General features: G+C 40.9%; 1 long non-coding RNA gene across 4 annotated transcripts in view; it reads left to right on the top strand.

Moving 5' to 3' along the window:
* Nucleotides 1–23,529, top strand: part of LOC111924039 (uncharacterized) — a 135,685-nt gene that overhangs the window by 107,338 nt on the left and 4,818 nt on the right. Inside the window, exons 8-10 of one of the 4 annotated variants that reach the window (XR_015290215.1) lie at nucleotides 16–729; nucleotides 20,355–21,176; nucleotides 22,299–23,204. This is a non-coding gene — a long non-coding RNA (uncharacterized LOC111924039). Of the gene's footprint in view, nucleotides 1–15; nucleotides 730–20,354; nucleotides 21,177–22,237; nucleotides 23,205–23,529 lie in introns of all 4 variants that reach the window. The other 3 variants (XR_015290213.1, XR_002861425.2, XR_015290214.1) reach the window with 3 other exon arrangements.

The raw sequence follows: 23,529 nt of genomic DNA, 5'->3' as shown, positions 1-23,529 counted from the left end.
AATTTCTCTGTACAGAACATCCTGCGGTTGGAAAATCACAGGCGTGTCTGCAACCCTCCAGCGGAGACAGAGTGATTCAGAGGCCCTCAGATGGTGATGGAAAACAGAGAACCAGACTTCAGGTGTAAACTGGAGAGAACTTTTCTGCCAGCGAGGTGTCCTTTGAGGTGGTTGCAGCTCAAAAGAGTTGAAATGAGAAGAGCCAGAGTTTGACTAGAAGCCAAAAAAAGACCAGCTGAGGTCAGTTAACCTACCACGCTGCATGTGGGAGATCTATGATCGGGCACCGTCGCTGCCTGCTCTGAAATAGTGTAATTGAAGGGATACAGTCTTCAAAGGTATCCTTGCCTGAATGGCAGCTTCTAGGGCTCGCTAGGCACTGCTGATGGAGGATTCAGAAAAATGCTGCAACTGGTGAGAGAAATCATGCTACTCATGTAACAAACTAGTGTTCAGGGAGGGAGTCCTTGTGGAGGGATAGAAAAAGTATGGAGAGGCAGACCAAGATGCTCAAACGTATGAAAGCAGCAGCTGAATAGAGTTGGACTTCTCATCCTGTCAGTGATGGAGTACCATGACAGGGACAAAAAATCGTGGGTCTAAGCTGCTTGGCGACTTGAAGGTGACTTCCAGTTTTGTTATTATTCTTAGCTGACATTCAGATACCCAAAAACTTGAGGAAACATTCTGGACTTTACCCACTGCTTTCTTGATATGTCTCCGACACAGGTGAGAGTACTTATTTTGCAGACATTTATAAAATCATGTGAGAAGGAAATGCAGGAAGCAGACATATTCAAAGCTAAATGGATAATGGAGCTTGGAATAACAACCATTCAAAAGGCCCAATACATTCATCATCACCTCTCCATTCTGAAGAGAATGTCAAAGTGGTGATATTTCAGTAGTCTGCTAATAATAAAAACAAGCAGAGAGAACTGTAGCTATTGGAAGACAAAATTAAATGTGAATAAAGATAAACAATTTCTTTCACTTTCTTGGAAATTATCCCCTCTGTCTTCTCATTGCTTTCATCAGAAATGTGCACTCACACCTAGCCACAATTTCCTTCCCCCAAATCCTAAATGAGAAAGCCCACAATAGGTGATGAAGACGTTGCAATTGCTAGCCTAGCTGCACAAGATATTATCTAATGTCAAAATTCTTGTTCAACATGGCATGCAATTCCTGTTCAGCAAGGGCACAGAGTTGATAAATTTCTGGACTTTTCCTTTAACCTCCCCTGACTTCTTAGACCTTTTGCATAACTGCGCATTTCACAAATCTGTAACTGTACCAGAAAAATTTGGTGCCCTGAGGTCAAGATTCAGTTGAGTTCTGTCATCATTGATGCCTGCTCTCAATTCTGGGTTTGGCAAGCTGGCTAACCTGCCTTTAATGAAGGTGATCTGTGAGAACTCCAGATCTGAAGACATAAGCAAAAAATTCACAAACCTGAAGCTAGATCATTTGAAGGCAAATCTTAACATTATAAATATGTGCCAGTAGCTTCCTCCAGAGGTTTTGGAAATTAGATAGAAATTTCCACTGAAAATTTCAGCTGCTTTGCAATGGTTACTGCTGTGGCTAACCAGGTTTGGAATAGGTCTGCTGACTGGATTTTGTTGATCCCTTGAGCAATAAATCTTGCAGTAGAAAGAAGAAAGCAGAAGGTTCTAATAGAATTTTCACCTAGAAAATTTCATTTGAGACATGCTCATCTATGGAGAACCTGATCTTTCAAACAGCCTACTCCCTGATACCTTCCATCGTATTTGATGGCACCAAGCACTTCATGTGGTCAAGGAGGCACAGATTCCTTCGCATCAGAAGGAGAGAGCACCAGGCAGAATCTTCCTCTAAAAGCAGCCATGCAACTTAGAGGCAAAATTCAGCCCTTCAAAACTGATGATCCAAATGAAGTTATTATTTCAATACTATTGTTACTGGTCTGGTGTCAGTGAAGCAATGTCACTTCTCTGAACAAAATGACTCAGCACCTTCCAGAAGAAAGAACTCTGATGCTGACCTCTGCCTGTCCTTGACATACTGGGGTTGTCATGGTGCCTCAAAGGACCTAAGGAAAAGCAACAAGAACTCCTAAATAATTTGGCAGGAAGGAAAATGCCCTCTTGTCAGAAAGTTTCCCTTAGCCCTGTATAGAACAAGATCTATCTGTCTGACAAACAGTTAACTTCTAGTTTAAGATATAAAGACAGTCTCATATTTATGAAAATTCTTTTAAAAATAAAGCAGTTTATGTTTCCAGTGCAGGGATAGTCAGAGAAAGTATGTTACTTATGAGACATATTTGGCCCAGCTCCCACCCTTGGAGTATGATAATCAGATCTGGATGAATATACATGGACTTTTCTCTTCTGGGAGTGCTGGACCACATCATGCTGAAATGGCAACAGCTGGAAATATATTTGATGTTCATCAAGTATATTTGAATGCTCTTTTTTACCTTGGCAACAGTTTCAAGGATCCTTGTAAATCCTTCCAAATGCAGTTTCTTCTGTGGTTTTGTGGTTCCTTTATTGCAAATTCACCTGGGCCAAATTCTTACTCAGCTTTCTTTTGGGAAAAAAAAGTCACAGAAATGCCTCTGAGGACTTGTATAAGTGAATGCTCAGGAAAAATGTAAGCCAAAATATTTGATCTACCTTAAGAGCTATAGAAAACTGCATCTCTCAGTTGTCCCATGTTTGTGCTACCACTGGTTTCTCCAAACTGCAAGTGCTGAGGGATTTTTTTCATTTTTACTGTTTAAACTCTGCCATCCTTCCCTAAATTCCTTTATAGGCTGAGTAGCAAGGTTAAAGTTCTTCCATTCAGTACCCTTTTTACTTAAAAAATGCTGACATTACTGACCTCGTGTCTCACTAAATACTCTGCAGCATTTCCATCCTCTTTTGGATACTGTATTTGTAGGTCTCTCCTGGGCATTGCAGTCCTATTGAAAGGCCAGCTGTGTGAGAAGCCACTGAAGAGTGTCTGTCTGTGACCTCATAACTCTTGAGTCCTCTATTTTTTCCTCCATGGCTCCAATTAAGGTATGCGGCAGCTGAGGTTTTTTCACATGGGCAGAACAGACTTGTGAAATAGTAGTATCCATAAGGTGAAGAAAGTGTCTGTCTCTCTTTGGGTGCTCTACTCAGAGCTCCCTGAGCTCTTAAGGCACCCTGAGCACCATCACATGGGTATTTCTTGGGAGAATTCTTGAAAGAGAAACCAGCACATGGCAGCTGAGTGTTAGTGACCAGCCTTGCATTTTTATGTAGTCCTTATGGGAGGAGACTTGATGCTGGAGTACTTTTGTCCTGTGCCTGTGTGTGGATGGAAACAGGCTCAGTCACTCATGGGCTGTGTTTGGCTTAGGATCATACACATTTTTTGGACTGTGCCACTTGTACAGCTTACAAGCTATGTGGATTTTGCTAGAGCAGAACTCAGTAGAACTAACTGAGAACTATTTTAGACAGATTTGGAAAGTATGTTGGGACTGTTTTCATTTGCTCATGAAGACAAATGCTTTAGTTAGAAGTTCTTAGAATTAGAATTATAAAGCAACTCCAAAATCACAGAAAAAATTAAATAACCTCATGTCACTAAATGCAAACCTCAGGACTTTCCAGGGCTTTGACTAAGTTCTTGCTTCTTCCTAGAAAAACTGTATATTTCCCATATCCTTTGTCTGAGAGCTCCTATTTCAGTGTTTGCAGGATGGGAGATGAAGAAAATATGAAAAAATCATGACTCCTGGGTTGTAGGGTAGGCAACTCACTCAGAGCAAACAAGAAGAGGCTGATTCATGGCCTACTGCTAATTGGAGTTACCCATAGAATTGGGATGTGTTAATCTGTAGATCACAGAGAGACAGATGACTAGACAGAGCACAGGCGAAGATGAGGGAGAGATAAATTTGGTAGAATTCTCTATGATTTATTGTGTGATTATCCCAGCCATCCCAATGGACATCTCTTGCACACAGTAGCTAGAGTCCTGCAATATGCAACAAGAAGGTTCCTGCAGATCTGCAAGGGATTGTTACTGGCCATTTTCCTCTCTGATTTACAAACATTTGCCTGAGAAAAGGAAATAAAACTTTAGTAAGTGGAAAACAAACAAACAAACAAAACTTTATTAAGGCTTTTATTTGTGGCAAAATATTTTAAGAAAACACGTTTGGTACAAATGGTGTTCTATATCTCCCTGGGTTATTTTCTTTCTTCTTTTGTGAGATGACTTTATTATCTTCCTGGGTTTTTTATCATTATAATGGTTGTGGTTGGTGTAAGGGAAGGGTCTTATGATTAATATTTTATTCTGGTAAAGATCAGATCAATACTTTTTGCTCCCTTTTTTAGATTTAATTTAATATAGGCTGCTTCTTTTCCAGGGTTGTTAACTTCCTCCACAACTTTTCTGTCTACAGATCTTTCACACTCACGTAAATTCTTCTCTCGCAACTTTTGATTTAATATTGATATTGTGACTTGGAAGGAGAGCTCCTTCCAGGAGGAGGGTGCAAGATGAGGTGTCCAGACTTTGTTCACTGTGCAGATTTTTTTGGACTGTATCAGGTCTTGTGAATTATGTGGACCCAGGCTTGAGTCCAGCTTGTCAGGAAAGCAGTAACCTTCCTGCACTTCCTCATCATGTCCAAGAATACTCAGGAGGAGATACAAATAGGGAAACACAATAAGAAATCTTTGAACTCTGCTTCTTGTCCTGATTTTTATCTCCTTTTTCTGGCTTTGTCATATGAGGATCTTTCACACTCTTTCTATGAGGATTATGTGCTTTGCTACACCTCAGTGTAGCAGGAAGATGAGGACAGCTCTCAGGTGTAGGCTGCTGCTTATGTTGTGCCTTGCTCTCCTTAAAGCTCTGAAGAGCAGCCCAGATATGCCTGTGGAATGTCTGTGGCTTCAGCCATATAAAAGCCCTTGTTGTGCAGACAAGATGATGAGATTTTAAATAAATTAACTAAGTATGGGTAACAATTGTTAAAGCTTCTGAGGACTGTAAAGGTAAGAACAAGATGCAGGAGTCAACAGTTCTAAAATATTTATATTGTAAAAGAGCACATGACTTTGTGTGCTGAAAGGAACTGGAAACTTACACATTTGCTGATATTTCAAATATTTGTTAAAAATTATAAACTGTAATGGACCCAAATCCTTGATTGTCACTGACTTCTCTTGAAACAGGTTTGAGCTTATGATAGAGGGGATAAATTGCAAATGTATCAATTTCTTAGTCTCTCTTTTTTTTTTTTTTTTTCCTCCATGGATTGACTTTCTCTCCCACTTCTGGGAACATTAGGACCTCACTAAGAGCTGTTCTTCTTTTGAGTCTTCTACTAAACACAGAGGTTGCTGACTGTCCCATCTCTGTCTGTCTGTCCCTCCCAGTGGATCACAGGCAACACTCCAGTAGGAAATACCTCAGTCTTCTAGGTCAAGTGGGACCTAGGGACCATGGGAATGAATGCATTATTCCCATGCATGTGACCAGGCTCTGCCCTTTGCTTTGCTGTTGCCTTCCACAGCACATCAGTGAGGTGCACAAGGTGCCTTTCTGTTGTTCACTTTATGAGTGATTTTGGTAACAAACACGTATACTAACTCAGCCTGGTGTTGGTTCATTATTTCAGTACTTTCCCTGCCAGCATGGATGGTTTGACCACACATTTAGTTGGTCTGTTATACAGACTATTTTTCATGATTGCCCAGTGGGAGGGGGGTGTTGCCTGGGGGACTGTTACTATTATTTTAAAAAGTATTTTGGATGACGTTTGCCTGTACAAATTGGCAAGGGGAATTAAGAGACCTGAAATAACTTTTAACTCCGTTATGAAGATATATCCTATAATGAACAAATGTCCATTCTGATAGACTTGTGGAACTAGAGAAGAGATTGATTTTTTTGTGTTTAAGTAGAACTCACTGTCAGCAATGATACACAGCCTCTGACTTGACTGTGTTTTGCTTATGTTGAACTCCGAAGGAAAGTCATAAGGGAAAAATGAGATTAGGCCAGTAAAGTCTTCAAGATTCCAGTTTCATGCCTGGTAAGAATAGGACTCCTAATGATAATAAGCAGAGACAGAAGAATCAAGGCAAGGAGGAAAGTGTGTGTGAGACTGCCAGGGAAAAGCAGACTTCAGAAAAAGTGGATTTGTTGATTTACAAAGGAGACAATCTTTTCACTGAATGAAGATACTACATAATTTTCTTTAATAATTTTGAAGATTGGGTATGGAAACTGAGGATCAGTCTAGAGTTATCTCTTTTTATCAATGTTATGTTTTTGTAAGAATATGCAGAGATTTCTTTTTCATAACAGGCATTCTGTATTACTTGGAAAATTATCAAGAAAGGGTTCCCTGCATACAGAAAACACTTTCCATACTCAAGGTTCACTTGGCAAGGAGAGAGAATGAACTGATTCTGTAATGAGTTCCCTATTCTGAAAAAAAATAGGAAGGACATGGTGAACAAAGAAAGAAATGTTCATAAATCCAATGTGTCCTTGGGAAGAACAAGGCTTCTAAGGCTTAGAAGATAAAGCAGCAAGCTCTGAGACTCATGGGGGCAGAAATTAATGGCAAACAGGAAAAGAATTAAAAGGCTTCAATCATTAGTAGTTTCAAAGGAAGAGTTTCCTTTGTTTTCCTTGCCTTAAATGGAGGTTGATGTGGATCCTCGAGAACTAGATTTAACCTTGATGCAGAGCCTGAAAAGAAGTTTGAATGAAACATTTGTGGCTGTTGACCCAAATGATAACCTAACACTGAGCATGGTGTTTCACAGCCCCATAGAACAGTGTTGATTATGACCTTAAGATCTTCACAACCTCCTGGGAATACCAGAAAACACCATCCCCACCCCTCAGCTTGAAAGTGATAATGGCACAGAGAGGACATCTGAGCTTCCATGGGAGTGAAACTCTTAGTCAGTCCTCTCTGGTTTTCAGATCTCTATTGTTCTTGTGCTCTAAGGTTTGCAGTGCTGAACTGTGCTGAACATAGCTACTGCAGTAGCTGTGTTGTTGTGAAGCTTCTGCTGTCTGATCTGCTCTGTGTAAAGAGATGCGTTCCCCCTCTTTCTGGTGTACTTAAATACAGTGGGATGAACAGCCCCCTGGAGCTCTCTCCGTTTACTGCAGAGAAAGCATAAACAGCTGAGCTGATTTAGGCTCTATCAAACTCCTAACTATCCATGGTGAGAGGAAAAGAATCTAACCTGAGCCCACTGGAGATAGGTCTGAGTATGTCAAAGAAAGCAAAACCAGAGTGAGGGCTACAGTGAAGGTGGCTGAGAAAAAGGCAAGTGGAAATTAAGATGACAAATCCTTACTGCAGGGTCTCTAATGTAAGATGTGATGTGTGGGTGTGACTGAATTAGTGGCACCTGCTGTGATACCATTGACTGCTGAAGCCTGGCTGTCCTGTAGGACACAGAGATCCAACTGATGCAAGGGGATAGCAGGGGATTATGTGAAAGCCACCACCCTGGTATCGCTGGATGTAGTGAGCTCCAGGATGTGTTTCTGAGAGAGCTGTGGGCAAAGAGGAGATAGAGCCCTGTGCTGACTCAGATGACAGGGTGATGAGGTCATGGAACGTAAAGGGTTCAGCCTTCCTGAAGAAGCCTCTTTCCAGTAGGGAAATTTAGTCACGTCCAGCTGAGGGGAACAAAGTTTGTATCATATAAGGCCCCAAAAGTGACTTCATGGATGAGAGAGACAAGATATCAGATAATTTCAGAATGATTGTGGTGTTCAGATCTGGGTCATTAGGCTGAGGACCAAAGAGCTGAGCAGTCTTGGGAGACAGCAGGAGGTTTCTGGGCTGTGAGTTCCTGCTTTCTTTACCAAGGTTGCAGTATGAAGGGAGGAGAGGAGTTCTCCCTGGGAGAAGCAAAATTTGGCTGAGTACCTTGATCCCTATTAATTACTGTCCTTTTTTTTTTGCCTGTGATCTCTTCAGACACCACCTAAAACATGTTGTGCTGCCATTTCATTTACTTTTCTCCTGTGGAGGTGGAAGGTATGCCAAACCTGCAGAAGAATTCATGCACTCCAGAGGCTTACATAACACCTGTGAGGTTTTTGGGTTTTTTTTATTAATCCAATTTCTGAATATATCTGCTTTTGCAATCATCCTACAAACTGAGAAATACTGTCAGGTGACCCACTGTGGTCTCTTCTAACATTGCCTGTTCTGTTCTGTGAGGTAGCCACACCGTTTTGAAACAGGCCAGTGTGACACTATGCTGGGAATGTCTAGCAGTCTCCAGTCTAACTTGGAAATGGCCTCTCAGTATATCTGATTACTCTGGTCCTAATCTATTACCTTGGACCACAACTGAGATGGCTGGAGATCTAGTATCAGTTGCATCAACATGAGGGGGAAAAGTAGATGAGGTTGGTTTGGGCATATTCAGTGCTCCCTGAATGCTAATGAAAAGAGAAACATGTTTGGCACCATTACAAGTCAAGCACCCTGAGGATTTCAAAATAGTGTCCTTTTTTATAACAGTAATAAATTTGTCAGTTATGTGGGGAAACATTGTGAAAAATGAATGTCTTTTACTGCATACAGAACTGCTGTTCCAAATCCAGTGAGATAATGGCCAATAAAACTTTGAGCTGGGAGGTTGAGTTCTGCATTGCTAAAGCTTCATTATGTGGTTTTAGAAAATGTACACATGTGCCAGAGTGTCTCATTGTTCTTTTGCTGTTTTATTATTTTGTCACTATGAAGTGGCTCTGATTTCAGCTGTGAAATGCAAGTTTAGCTTATATTGATCCTGCTGTCTGTGTATAGGTCCTTAGCAACTTTGCAGGATGTTGTTAAGAGCAGTTAGGTTTTATTTGCAGCTGAACCATAATATCATCTGTTCCCTATCAAAACAAATTTCATCCCAGTCCAAATGTACTTGATGTATCTTTTTTTCTTTCTTTCTTTCTTTTTTTTTTTTTTTTTTTTTTTTTTTCTTTGCATTGTAGAGGGTTGTAATTGAGATCCCCCAAGTTTTCTGAATATTTAGAGGGAGTCAAGTGCCAATCTGTTTGGGCATGCCAAGTCAGAGAATGTGACTGCAGTTCCCAGAACTGTTTTGTTAAATGGGAGGCTCTGCAGTGGGGCCATAGCATTCTCTGTCTTTATAGTATACAGATTGTCCATTAGGTGTTAGGCTGACATTCTCCATTAAGTTCCCTGTTCCAGCTTCTAGGATTATGCAGGCTTTCTTTATATCTTTGACAAATCTGGTAACCCTCATTTGAAAAGCATTTATACTTGGTCAGACTGGAATACAGTTAGGAGCTCTTCTGTTACCAGGTATGGTTTTCAGCACTCAATGGAAGTACTTCATCCCATGAGAAGTTGACATCTGAATCCAAGTACATCACACTGGCAGTCCACTTGTTGGTTCTATAGGTATTATAAATACAATTCACAAAAATGACACTTCATTTGTATTGTCTGGGGTTTTTTCCTAACTGTGGTGTACAGTTTAGAAAGTGATGCATAATCTAGTACCCATTAGCAGGTCCTTGGAGGGATGTCATTACAGAGACAATGACTTTGAAAAGCATGAAAATACTGAGTCATTAGGGTGGGATATGTGAGTTTATTTTGTAGTGTGACCAATGCCATGCTAGGAAAAACTAACACCTTGCACTGGAACAAAACCAATAGACAGGGGCATGTGCTTGCATAAAAAGTTTACCCAGACAAATCACAGAATATTTTCGAACAGAGAAATGTTGTGGTACCTAAGAACTGGTGTAGTGTAAAACAGGCAATGGTGCTGGCAACACCAGGGATTTTATGGAAGACTGTTAGGACTGTGTGTTAGTGCAGCATCATTGGTATCTCTCACCTGATCAAAACTGAACTCCTTGAGGGACTGTGGCAATTGTTTTCTCAGCACAGATAGACAAATCCTTGATCAAATGATTCTCTTGAAAGGCGTCGAGCCTTTGCAAGGGAGACTGGCATAAAGCACAAGAAGACCAGACCAATTTTAAAAATTATGCTGGATGGAGAAGGGGAGGAGAGTTTGTTATGGGCTGCCTCCCATCATGCTCTGCTCCAAAGGACAAGTGTGTGGGAGAGCAGCAGAGGATCTTGTGGATCTCCTCTTGCCAGGGAAAACTCAGTGTTGACAGTACATCTGCTAGAGGATCAGAAAATGGAAATTGTTACTCTCCATTACTTCTATCTCTGATATCTCTGTTATTCATGACTTTGACACAGTGCTACCACATGTATCTGTCTGGGGCTGTGTAATGGAAGTGCTGTACCAAGAGTGCAGAGAAATGTGCTGTTCCCCCTAGCAGATTACAGCACACACATACCATTAGAAAAACTCTTTCTGAAGTCACTAGATCAGACTTTGTAGATAGTCATATGCATTTGGAGAAGTGTCTTCGGTACTGCCTGTACTTGGATTATGTACAGGCAATGAGGGGGAACAAATCTTTCATTTTATTTGAGGAGTCAAAGGCAATTAAAGTCAGAGGATTTTAAAGGAGGGAATTGAAATCAGATGACTACTTTTGTTTTGGTTTATTTTAGAGGCAGACATTAAGGTTTTGAATCTGTTTTATCTTGCCATCAGAAGCAGTCAGGTTTATCAGAGTTAATTTTAGAGAACTAAAATATAAACCAAAAGCACTTAAAACCAGCTTTCATCCTTTTCAAGTGAGTGTGTTTGTAAATAATACAGTATTATGAAACAGACTTCTAATTGTGTGTTACTGTTTCCCCTGTAGGGATGCTGCACGAGGAGTAGCATTCCACTAAATATTTGGAGATCAGCTGCAAAACACAGAGAGGAGTCCAGGTGGTTCCCTGACATCCACATGGTTTTGAGTGGTCTTCTTCCTCTGTACTCTGTTCCTCTGAGGAACTCCTTCTTTACGCCTCTGCTCCTTCTCCCACTACTGGCAGACAGGCCACAAACCAAGTGTTCCCTTCCAGTGTAGTCTGTGTTTGCTGAAACTTTGGTAGCTCCACTCAGGCCAGGTGCTCTCCTCCCGCTCTCATGCCTGGACACTTTTCTGGGGACAAACACTGGCGCTTGAAGGGCTTCAGTAGCCTGCTACCACGGCTTGCCACACTGCACAGCCCTGCTTAGAAAACAGGATCTGTAAGGGAGTGCCACTGAAGTCCTCTCAGATGTTTTTTGACAAAGAAGCAAAGAGGAACACTCAGTTTGAGCATGGGAGGTTTAAAGCTTCTGTGCTGGTTTCCAAAGTCTCCCTGGGAGCAGTTGAACGGGAGCCTGATGTGGGGTTGGTGGGTTTGGGTCTGCACCAAATCCCATGACTGAGTGGTGGGAAGACTGGACGTCTCAGCTCAGGGCACACTCCCTCTGCAATCTCATACTTTTGATGTATTATTTTCTGATGGAAGGTGATATGTTGATCCCCTCTCCTTTCCTCTTTATGAAATTGTTTTTCCCACTACTAATTTAAATCTCAGGCATAAAAGAAATCTTTGTGTTCAAATAAAAACCATGAAGCTTCACTCTAGAGGCAATTAAAAATGAACAGGCAAAATGTTAGAATATACCGAACAATATTTAAATGCTTTTTAACTTTTTCCACAAAAATATATCTGTAGATCTGTATGCCATTGCATAGATTAGTCTACAGGGATTTGATCTATACAACAGAACAATATACTGACTTTTGATCTTTACTGAAGTGGTGAGTGAATGGAAATACAAAAAAAAAAAAAAAGAAGAAAAAGAAAAACAGCACAGAAGGTAGAAATTGTGGAGAATACACCAGGAATTTCTGGGACATTTTACACTTCAAAAATATGCAAATGTGAGTTGTGAACTGCTCCATAATTTTTATGGGATCTGCCTCAAAAAGTCTGTCAGAAATGTTGGGGAGCCAAGGCTCTCATTCTTTTAGGCCAGACTCTGACAGTGGAGCAAACCCAACAGGAAGGTTCCCAGGAGCCTTTTGTAGATAAGTGGGCACAGCATGTGGAGCACTGATATTGCAGATATCAACAACACAGATACCACTCACATGTCTCCAGGAATGGCTCAAATGTCCAAAGACTCTCTGAGGCTGGAAACAGCAATTACAGATTTTGTACTGGAGCAAATGTTACCTTTACCTTCAGGTACTGCAACTAATTTGATAGAAATGCAGTCTTCTGCCCAGATCAAATTTGTCCTGCAGAGCAGTCTGCTGGTGGAGAAAGCCAGAGTCTGTGACAGTGAAACCCTGGTGAGAAACTCTCTGTTACCTCTCTTCTCACAGTATTGAATTTCCTAGCTTTTATGTCACATACAGCTGATGGTACAATAGAAAGATAAAGCTGATGGTTCTCTGTCATTGGAAAGCTGTCCATCTGGCCTAGGGGTAGTTTCTCAAAGATATACTTCCCACTTTTCTTATAGCCAAACTACACTACAGGGAAAGGATTTATTAAAATAGAAACAGAAGAGAAGTTGGAAGAGCCATTGTGATGGGGTTACTTTCTCTTGAACTAGTGCAATTAGGCTGTGTTATGATACGACTCTGTCATGAAAAGTTAGTTCCAAAGATGACCTTAAGAGATCATCAAACCATATTTCCTTCTAAATGCAAGTGCAAATTTATCAACGTCATCCCTGACAGAGGTATGTCTAACCCTCCTTAAAGATACCCAGAGATGGAGGCTTGAAGTTGGGACCTCAAAACTTAAATAAGCTTTAGCAAGCTATAACCATGAGCAGTTGCGATTACTAGAATTAAGCTTATATTCTAAAGAGCTAGAAAAATTAATCATAATTTAAATATCTGAATGTGTAGGCTAAGTAGGCAAGCCACAGAGGTAATTCAAAATTAAGCTTTGTAGACAGGTGAGACAGTAAATATCCTGGTCTTGCTGCCTTTTTAAGTTTGTTTGTATGGGTTTCTTTCCTTTATTTAAAAACTGAGTGCTTTCTGTCTTTTATAATACAGCTTTGACTAAAGATACGTAAATATCTTAATATCTTTTGGTAGGGAGGAGGGATGAGCACACTGTTTGGTTTTAAATGAGAATTATTTTCTTCCTTCATTTCACATGGTGTGGAGGTGAGCAGGTTTTGGGTGGCAAAGCAGTAACCAGTTAAGACTCTTCAACTTCTTACCTGCCTTGACATGGGTTTGCCAAAACTGCCACTGAGAATCTCTTTAGTACTTACTTGGGTTTATCTGGTTTAAATGTCTGGCTAACTGCTCTTGTCTCTTTTGTGCTTCTTTTAGAATCCTTTCTCTCCAGAATTGCTGAGGGATGTACAGGGAAAATTGTCTGTGAACTGAAGTCTTGACTTCAGAATTAGGTCATGAGTTATTGTCTGAGGGTTTGGTCGTTAAAACTAAACTGTCAGCAAGAATCATTGAAATTGCTAGGAAATATACTGTTGAAAAAATCAGCTTGGTTTTACCTGCACAGCAAAAGAGGCTGCTGTTTGTACTTCAGCAAGACTGTAATTTAGACATTAGTTAGGCTTGTTTTATAGCACAGACTTAATTCTGGCACATACCTTCATCTCTCTTTGATATTTTTCTCCAGAGCCAATGTAGTTAAGGCTACAGTGTTTTGAACTGAGCGCATCCTTTACAGATATGAATCCCTTTTCTAAAACGGGGAGAAAAGGAGAAGTATATTGTGACTGACAGCTCAATCTTAGCTTTGCATCTAAGCAAAACCCTGGTCCACGTGCAAGGCAGGAAGTGAATTGCAGAGCTTCAGAAATAGCACAGAAACCTACATTCTGCTTGCAAATGCACCATTCAGTGCTTCCACAGGGGCTGTAGCTCAGTCCCCTGCAAAAAAGGCAGCAATCCTGGTATGGAATCACATGTAAAAAGCTATGTTGTGGTACACACTCATAATAGTGCTGCTTTACAACAGGTAGGAAATCTTCTAATGTGTGGTGGAAAGTTGCCTTAATTCAAAGGCTCTGCGAAAAAATGAAGCCGAGTGTGGCAGAGGACTTTGGAGGTTCAGTCTGGTCTCATGAAACTGCATTTAGGTCAGGTGTGGTGTATGCTAAGGAAAAGTGAGCCAGGATCCAGCACCTTTGGGTCAGTATGGAAAACAAGACCTGGCATTTATAGCTAATGAAAAGTGACGAAGTAGCTCTAAGCAGGCTGAGCTCTTTCCAACAGTCAGCTTTATTTGGCTCTTTTTCTCTAACAGTGGGACTGGGTTTAAATAACAGTGGGTCTATGTAGTGAAATCTCATAAAATGACCTAGAAAAGAGGTTTAGCTGACCCTGTGTGCTTATTCCCAGCCCCCAGAGCCATCTCTTCAGAATTCAGTCATCTCTGAATTCTTTCATTCTCGAGGCACAGTGTGGGCAAGAATACACACACACACAACATGCACACCTGCAGATTGCTCAGGTGCTGGTGGCATCACAGTGTGAGACGGAGCATTAAACGGGCCAAGGTGAAGGCAGATCAGCTCTCACTTCCTGCCCTTTCCATGCCAGCACATGATTAATGTCCCAAGGTGTGGCGTGTCCTGCGTGGTCTGGTGAGGGAATTGCTGAGGAGCAGTGTCATGCTGGCTGCAGCCATGGGAGGTCTGCTGGCACTGCCCCCATGAGCACAAGTGCAGCGTCACTGTTCAGCCACTGCAGAGGATCCAGGGTGTCCCCAGAATATTGTGCCGGTGCAGTCTGGCCACAGGTGTGTTATCTGTGTCCAATGCATTGCCTCAGGGTCATCAGTGGGAAGGCAGAGTCCAAGTGCTCAGGGTGGTGATGGTGGGGAAATACTGAAGTGGTGGTAGAAAGCTGTGTCCTAATTCTACCAGTGAGGCACTGGTTGTTGTTTTGCACCTCTGACATAATCTGCTGCATCAACAGGCTGCTGAATCTACCAGAGTCTATCCAGTGAGTGATCTCAGAGGATTGAGCTGCCTTTCTGGAAGGCACGAATCTCTAGCGCTCACTGAAAACTTGCAGATGAAACACTAAGTCTTGAAATTTCTAGAGGAGCAGTGAGAAATAAGAGACATGGGCATAATAATCCTGTCATATTTAATGCAGTTCATAGTAAATGTGTGTGTGTAACTAAGTATGTATTAATCACTTTATTAAGCAGTTTCTCTACTAGGAGTTCTTCACATTAAAATTAAGATAATATATGGTTTCACATCATGTATATTTGCAATGCCATTGTAGAAGAAAAGTATTGTGGTGGTTTCTGTTTGGTGCATTTCAGGAACAAATATCCAAATCATATATATACAAATATACATGTATATATATAGATATGTATATGTATAGATACACCAAACATATTTAGTTCCAATGATGAAAGTTATATAATCTTTTGGAATGTCAAATTTTTTTTGGCCTGACTGGAAAATAAACAGCCCCTTCTTTTTCCCCACCTCAAAAAAATAATAATCTGGAAATTGCTTTAAATGCTGGAAAACACCCACCAGAGGTACAAAGTGTAAAAACAGAATTGTCAGCCTTCCAGAATGATTAATCCTAGATTTTAAATGACAAACAAAAATTCATCCCAAATGATAATTTTCAGGAAACCACAGCTAAATGGGAGGGCAGCTTTCCATTTGCCCCCTTGGCTGTATTTTCATCTATACTTCATGGCATCCTTTTCCATGGTTAATCCCATGGGACTAAATCAATGTTGAGCATTTCACTCACCGTGAAACAGGTTATGGAAAAGCAGTGTAATGAAATTTTTGTGACTTTCAGAAGACATTAATTCCCAGGCCTCTTAGGTTTCCTATTTGGAATGAAGGGAAGGACACAAGCATAAGGACACCTGAGGGCTGGACCTCCAACTCAGCTTCTTTGTGTGCTCTGCCATGTGACAGCAGAGCTCTAGGTTTGGTGGGGTGGTGCTACCATCCTTGCTTTGGTAGAGCCCTGCAGGGATAAATGCCTACAGTCCATGCTACAAATGAGAGTAACATCACTGTTTCCATCGGGTTTGTGCTCCTTTCCTCACTGTGCATCACAGTTTTCTCTGCCAACAGCTTCATGGATGAAGGTAGGGAGCTGACATTTGCTGTACCCTCAGCACAGAGAGGAATTCTGGCTCTGCAACCTCTTCAATGAAGGAAAAACATGAAATCACTTTGCTCCCCTTCTGCAGGGAAGTCATTAACCTCAGTAACAGGGAAGGGGGTAGATTTTTAAACCCCATGCCTGGGGGATTAGACAAGTAACTGCTCTTAATGTCAGCATTGATATGTTTCAGTAAGTTAGCCTCTTTCTGAAAACGTAACCCAGGGTAGCAAAGGTTCTGACCGTGCAGCTTGAGCCCAAGTGGATGGAGGAGAACAGAGCTTACAAAAGAAAGGCCAAACTCAGGCCTGTTTAAGATAAAGGTGCGTCTACATATTTACATTTATCAATGTGAATTTCAATGAATATATATATCTATATATATATATGTAAAAATACATATATATATATATGTAATAAAAATATATGTATATATAATATTCAGTGTGAAAAATAAAAGGCTCTTCACAAATGTTTTGGTATTGTGCCTTAAAAAAATGACACTTTCCACTGCCAGTCATGACTTTTAGTCAGATTATGGCTAAAAATATTAAGGGAAGAATCACCACAGCAACAATCACATTGCTCCCCTTCTGCAGAGGAAATGGAAAAACACTCAAACTTTGCCAACCTGAATAAATTACCCAGATTATCAGAACTGTAAGGAAAGTGATATGTTAGCAACTCTGTGTGTTTTTGTGTCTGGGAGGGTGTGCAAATGTGTTAACTTGGTTCCAACCCATTAAATACTTAAGTCAAAGGGGACAACTCTGAAAATATGCTCAAGAGACAAAAAATTACTGTGGTTGTACCTTAATTGGCCAGCAGATACAGTGTGAAGGGTAGTGCTCACTGCAACAGTGGGGGACTCCAGTCCAGCTGCTGGGCTGGGGTCTCCTGCCCGTGGTGGCCTGGAGATGGGATGGAGCACATTGATGCTCACTTGGTCTTGAGCCAATGTGAAGCTGAGAAAGGGCTGTTTTGCTCATACAGATGCACTCTTACTCCAGTCTCGTAGTTGCTTGTACCTATTTGGCATAGTTTGCTCTGCCAAAGTAAAACATCTTATTAGCCAAGGAGGGGAAGAACAGGGGTGGAAGGGTGAGGGGGCAGGAGCAATATTGTCACTACTTGACTTGAAACACATTATGCAGGAGTCTGCAATGGAAACCTCCTCTTACCAGGCTGCCCACGCTGTCAGTGAAGATAGGATGGCTTTTTTAGAGGCAGTCCAAGGACGTGACTTAGAAGAGTTGAAATGATGTCAAGCTCTTTGGTGCATTCATATTGCATTAAAGACTCTAAAATCATCTCATGGAAGCCCAAAGCACATGGCTTTTGAGCACTGGAAGAAAAGGTGTAGAGTGCAAAGGCTGTGTGTTCCCATTCTCTTGCCATTAGTATGAGCACTTGTTTAGCTGTCCAGAATTAAATCCTGGACTGTTGTCTGTCCAGGGGGGGCTGCTATCCTCTCTGGCTTGATTTCTAGCTAGAAAGGATCCTCAGTTCTTTTTGGCATCACACATTTTAAATAAATGGTGCTTGACTGGTCTGTGTCTAGCCTTTTCTACTTTCCAGATTCACAGATGTTTTGCAAAGGAGGTGTGTGCTCCTACTGAACAAATTTAAACATACTGATAACAGACTTGCTTTTCTTTACTCTTTTTTTTTAATGCAGGCCAGTGCAGCTTGGGCTTGGCCAGATGATCTAAGTGATGCCAATGGTATCCTGGCCCCATTTGAAGTATCTGCTGGGTCTAGATTTGTATATTGTTTCTATAGTCTGTTAATGCAGACCGAATTCCAGTAATGACCCATACCTGATGGCAATGTGGCTGGAAAATGGTTCCAATGGCTGCTGTCAGAAGCATATGGGGCTCTCTCCTGACTTGCAGGATATGCTGTTCAGGGCCCTCATGTGCCAGTGCCAGAGGCACACAAGCAAGCAGAAGGTTTCAGTTTGATCAGGCTGGCTGAAAACTCATGATGTTACCTCCAGCTTGTAAAGAGCGGTTGATGGTGAATTTGGTTGCTCTGCAGTATTCTGCTTTTTTGGTTTTTAATTTAAAATTTTTCTTGCCAACTCATTTGAAGAGCCCTATGGGCCCTTGCTTTCTTTTCTGAGTTTTGATGGCTGCCACCTTGCTATGCCCACTGTGGCTCCAAGGCTGGCAGCCTGCTCAACCACAGAGCCTTTCCACATGGCATGGGTTTTGTGCTGGTTGGTGGTGACACTGAGCCATTGAAGTGGGGAAAAGCTAACAGCAGCAGCTGGCATTAATGATTCCTGTCCTTGATCATCACCCAGGATCAAGGACAGGAATCACAGATCTCAGAGGGTTTTCATGGAAGTCTGCTGCAGTCTTGAAATATGAGTGAGTGGAGGACATGAAAGCACATCTGAATGGGCTAAGGAATGCATAAGGACTGGAATTCTAATACTTAATTCAGTGCTTGTGCATTAGTTGGTTTGTTTTGGTTTGCTGGTGTTTATTTTTTTCACATCTCTTTTTAAGATTTGCTTGTTTTTCTGGGTAAGGAAAGATGAGTGATACATATGGTTAGATGTATGTCTGGTATGATTTTGTTTTTGTGTGTGTGACCTTTAAAAATAAAGTGTTCCCCTGGCTGTAGTCTAGAAGTGAACGCTATGCATCAATGCAAGATAGCCCTTAGAGTGAGTTACATTCTTGTTTTTTTTCCCTGTATTTGTTATTTCTCTCCTTGCTTGTTTGATTTAATTTGAAACAAAAACTATTCTGGTTGTAGGCAATTTTGATCTAGGCATTCAGGAAATGGAACAGGCTTAGATCTATGGAAAAATACAACTGCGAAAATTCTACCAGAAGGACATGTTGCTTCCCCTACCATCCTGTCAAAGTCAGGTTTGATCAGGATGTCTCCTCTGTAGCACCCTGACCTACCTGTTAGGAGGACAGATTCTGAACTGGATGATAATGGACACTGATTTCCTTTCCCCTTCAAAATCACTGTCTCCAAACTAAGGTCTGTATGTTATAACCAACACTCCAGTCTAGAAAGCTGAAGTGATTCTCAGCTGCAAAACTCATATCTGAGTTCCTGAAAATGAGATAATATACGAGAAGCTGCCAATTTCTTTCATCCAGTTTTATGGGATGAAAGTCTCAAATATGAGGGGTATATCTAAAGCAGCTGTGGGTCTTGCCTGCATTATAGTTTGGGAGTTGGCTTGCTGCATTATAGTTTTGAAGTAACAGACTCGGTAGTCTCTAAGCTGAACTCAGTCTCACAGAGTGCCTTTCTGGGGACTAGTTTATTCTGTTTGTTGTACCTTCCTGTCAAATGTGATGGGAAATCAGTGATGAACAGGAGGTCCCTAATCTCCATGGATACTTGTCTCTGCATGGTGTCAAAATCTGAGTTGGCTGTTAATTTTCTTATATTTTGCATATGACTAATTTACTTAGGAAGGGAGGGAAAGGAAGGAGGTTATTTGAGATTGAAGTAAAAAATGAGAGAAAGAAAATTTGGCAGTGGTTCTCAACTGTAGCTGCTGGGAGGGCTGCAGAAGCCTGTGCCATACCTGCATCCCCCAAGCTTGTTGTCAGCTCTCACACTTTGTTCTGTTCTCAGAGCAAGGTCTTGAAGGAACACAGCTGCTGCAGCTGCTCATAGACCAAAAGGTGACCTTTCAAGTAGCTGAGGCATGATACATTATTTAGTGCATTCCTGGCTAAAATGGAAACAAAATATTTTTGCTAGCAGAAAGATTTGTTTGTCCTTTCACTTGGATGCATCCTTTTTGCATGCATCACAATAGTGTGGCATGCACACCATTCCTTGGTGTTTCTTCTGGTAAGGCTTTGAAAAAACACTGACTGTTTACTAGAAGGACCCAACTAGCCAAATGTAATAGACTTCAGTTTTGAGGTACCAAGTTTGCAAAAAAACAACTTCTATTTAAATGATGTGTAGGATTGAAAGCTTCCTGGTGAAGTGTATGTCTTTAGACTGTCAGCTGATACTGGTAAGTACCATAACCAGCTGTTACTTCAACATGAAGTGTTTTTCTTCTTTCAATTAATCAAGAGTCTCTTGGAAGTTGCCATAGCAGGGCATTCATTACAGGGGCGTTTAATGGGTAGAATATTTGTCATTTGCATAGAGAGAGGCTTCAGCAGTGATCCTAGTGATCTGAGGTAGCCAGGAACTTAGGCATCCTGTGCATCTATTGGGTAAAGGAGGGATGGCAGATGGGACCAATTTTTCACAATGTTTGACATTGAATTTCCCACGTGGTCTTCCAGACAGAGATTCAAAGAGGCTGGAACCTGCCTCTCCTGCTGACTGTGAATGAAGATTGCAGTATACTCAGCTACAAGTCCATCTGCTCTTTAACTTTTTTCGAAAAAAAACTATCTAAGAGTATTTTTCCTTTGAAGCTTCCAGCACCATTTATGAGGGCTCAAAGGGGATATTATTCATGTTTCAGATGAAGAAAGCTGAAACTGTCAAAGTAACAACTGACTTGAGAAAAGCCAATATTCTCCAAGGCATCAGCATTTAGAAGGACCTGGGAAAAGATCCTGTGCTTACCAGGAAATTTCACTGATCTCATCAAATCCCAAAACTGCACAAATGAAGAATTGCCCAGCAGACTATGCTATCTTATTGCAAACCCCAGTAGTAAAAATGTTTCATAAAATGATAGGTATCTGTTTCTGTGGGATGATTTTTAGCAGTAAAACAGTAGATGGTATAAGTGAAGAGAGATTCCATAATTAACTGCGTTTTAGTTACCTGTTTGATATCATCTTAATTGTTACAACAAACTGCACAAGATGACTGAAAATGAACACCTTTCTACTCAGAAGATAAACTGCTTTTAAAAAAGAAGGAATGAAACCCAGCTCTATCATTTTCAGTATCCCAGTTAATTAAAATGGACATGACTGGAGAAGCATAGACACCTGAGCAGCTTCCAAGACATTTCTCTGTCATGTTCTTACTGACTCTGAGACCTTATTTCCCACCGCAGTGTCTGCTCATCCCAGTGCAGCACCCTTCAAACCAACCTTCCCCAAAGGATCCAGCAGACACGGGCTGAGAAGAGAGCTAAGCACAAGCTGGTAAGCACTCACTGCAAGGAGTTCTAAGTGCTGTGGGATTTAGTCAAACAGTAAAGCACAAGCTTCTACTATGACTCATCTGGTGTAAAACCAGTGCTAAGTATTGTACATAATTAAGACAGCATTATTACAGTGAAATGGCACTTCTTTTTTTGGTATGGCTAAAGTCTTGAGAAGGTGTAATGTTTTCAGCCTTCAGAGCTGTGAAGATGAGGAGTTCTGATAGGAGTTCATTCTAAAAGATATCATGGCTACAGCGAGTTTAGATCGTAATTTGCGTTATTGCTGAATCTTTGCACGCATATTTCTGTTGCCTTTGTGAAAAGCTGTGGTATTTGTGAGAATAAACACGACCTTAGAGTCATGTTCATTAGATAACACTTGCAACGCTGGCCTCTCTATATATTCTGAGGGTTTTCATAATTTGTAAACCCACAAATCAAGTATTTTATTTTGAGCCACATTTCTTAAGGATGTCCTAATGGTCCTAATGGGCACATCCCAATGCACATAAAATTATATTTGCCATTGAATGCAGTAGAAAATGTAGTGTCGGTGAGCTAGAGATTCAACATTTGAACACAGACTGTCAGCAGGTACAGAAGTATTAGTAAGACAGTGTCCCTACCAATGGGAAAAGTTGAACAAGTAGGTCATTCCAATTTGCTTACTTGTCCCAAATTTATCCTTCAGAGGTCCACAAATCAACTTTGCTTTTAGTGAATGCATGATCTTGGTAAAAATTTATTGTGGTATAATGTAAAGAAATTCAGTTTATTGGTCATTCTAAACCCATTTGTTCAAGTTACTTGATTCTCATTATCCTTGACTAGAATGGTGTTATGATATTCTTTCTGTTCATTGATTAGCTGTCTGACTTGCAAGGGAGAGGTGGGAAAGCAGACTGCAAGATGGTGATGTGGACCATTTTAAGGGACAGGACTTTAAAAGAGCCCATTTCTATCTGTGTATTCCAGTGGATGTCTTTGTAGTATGTTTATGCTCTTACTGGAAAGTTTATTTGCTACTTCAACCTAACCTTACCACCACTTTTCTTACAGTTTCTTAATATGCTTTTTATGCCATGTTTCATTCACCCCTCCAAGGAATTGTTTGTGTAAGTTACAGGAACTACAGAGTCTCAGGAGGAATCCCAGGCAAACAATGGACTTGGATGAAGACTTCTTGACTACAGCCTTTTTGGATGAGTTGAACAACCTATAATATTTTACAAGTCTGAAGATTAAGAATTCCAAGGGTCTTTCTGAAAAAAAAATTATCATTTACTATAAAAGATCAATTCCTGTGTTGTTTGCACTACTGCTTTCTGGATGAGTTTCCAATCTATTAGTGAAGCAGTAAATGCTCCTCCAGTAACCAACCATTGATATCTCGAAAGCAAATCAAAAGCAGTGTAAGGCTGTTGAAGAAAAGGGCTTGAAAGGAAACGAGTAAAAGATCATACCATTCCTATGGTAGCTGCAAAAATTTGTGAAGATTACAGCTGAGAGAGGGATGGGCCAGAGACCAGAAAGAGACCAAGGGATCAAAGACAAGATATCTGCCTGCAGAGTGTGGTCCTGACTTTCCTTCTTGCAGGCTTACAGCCTAAACAGCATGACTACAACTTTGTAGGGTTGATCTGTTAGGGGCACACAACCAGAGGTGGAACTGTGGGAGACGATGGATAAGCCTCAAATGGAGAAAGCACCTGTTGACCACTGGTTTTACCTTGGACTTTGTTCAGCCCTGACAGGATTTATAGAGTCTGGACATGTAAGAGAAATACTATGCATGCCTGTTATTTGTAACACAGGGTTTTCACTTCAGCTGAGGGGCCAAGACCTTGCTGTGGGTGCATCATGGAGTTGCACTCCTGATGCTCCAACTTCTGTCTTTATTCCAACCATGAGTTCACTACAAGCCCAAAGGGAAAAATATTTGCATTCCACTGTGCACATTGGCAGTAATTTTTGTGGATGCAGCACAACACTGTGGAAAGAGACAGGTATATGGAGCATTTAGAAGGTAATAATTTCTTCTAACTTTTAAATTTATTTATTATTTTTAGCCACACTCCAAAGGTTATAGTGGGAATAGCAAAGAAAAGAACTTGCAGATTTCACAAAAATCGAAGCCTACAGCTTGTGCTGGATGGGTTTATTTGGCACACATCTGTGATTACGAAATGAATTTTGAATTGCTTTTGAACTTCATCTGGATAATGATTCATCCTTTTGATTTCCCTTTCCCTCCAGAACATCCACCATTAACAAACCAACCAGTTGCAATGTTTTGCAATCCACATTTGAACCTATTTCTCAAAAGATTGCACATTTTCTTGAATAAACAA

Source organism: Cyanistes caeruleus, chromosome 1 (assembly GCF_971803275.1).
Source record: "Cyanistes caeruleus chromosome 1, bCyaCae1.hap1.1, whole genome shotgun sequence".
NCBI lineage: Eukaryota > Metazoa > Chordata > Aves > Passeriformes > Paridae > Cyanistes > Cyanistes caeruleus.
This window is presented reverse-complemented; position numbering and strand designations above follow the sequence as displayed.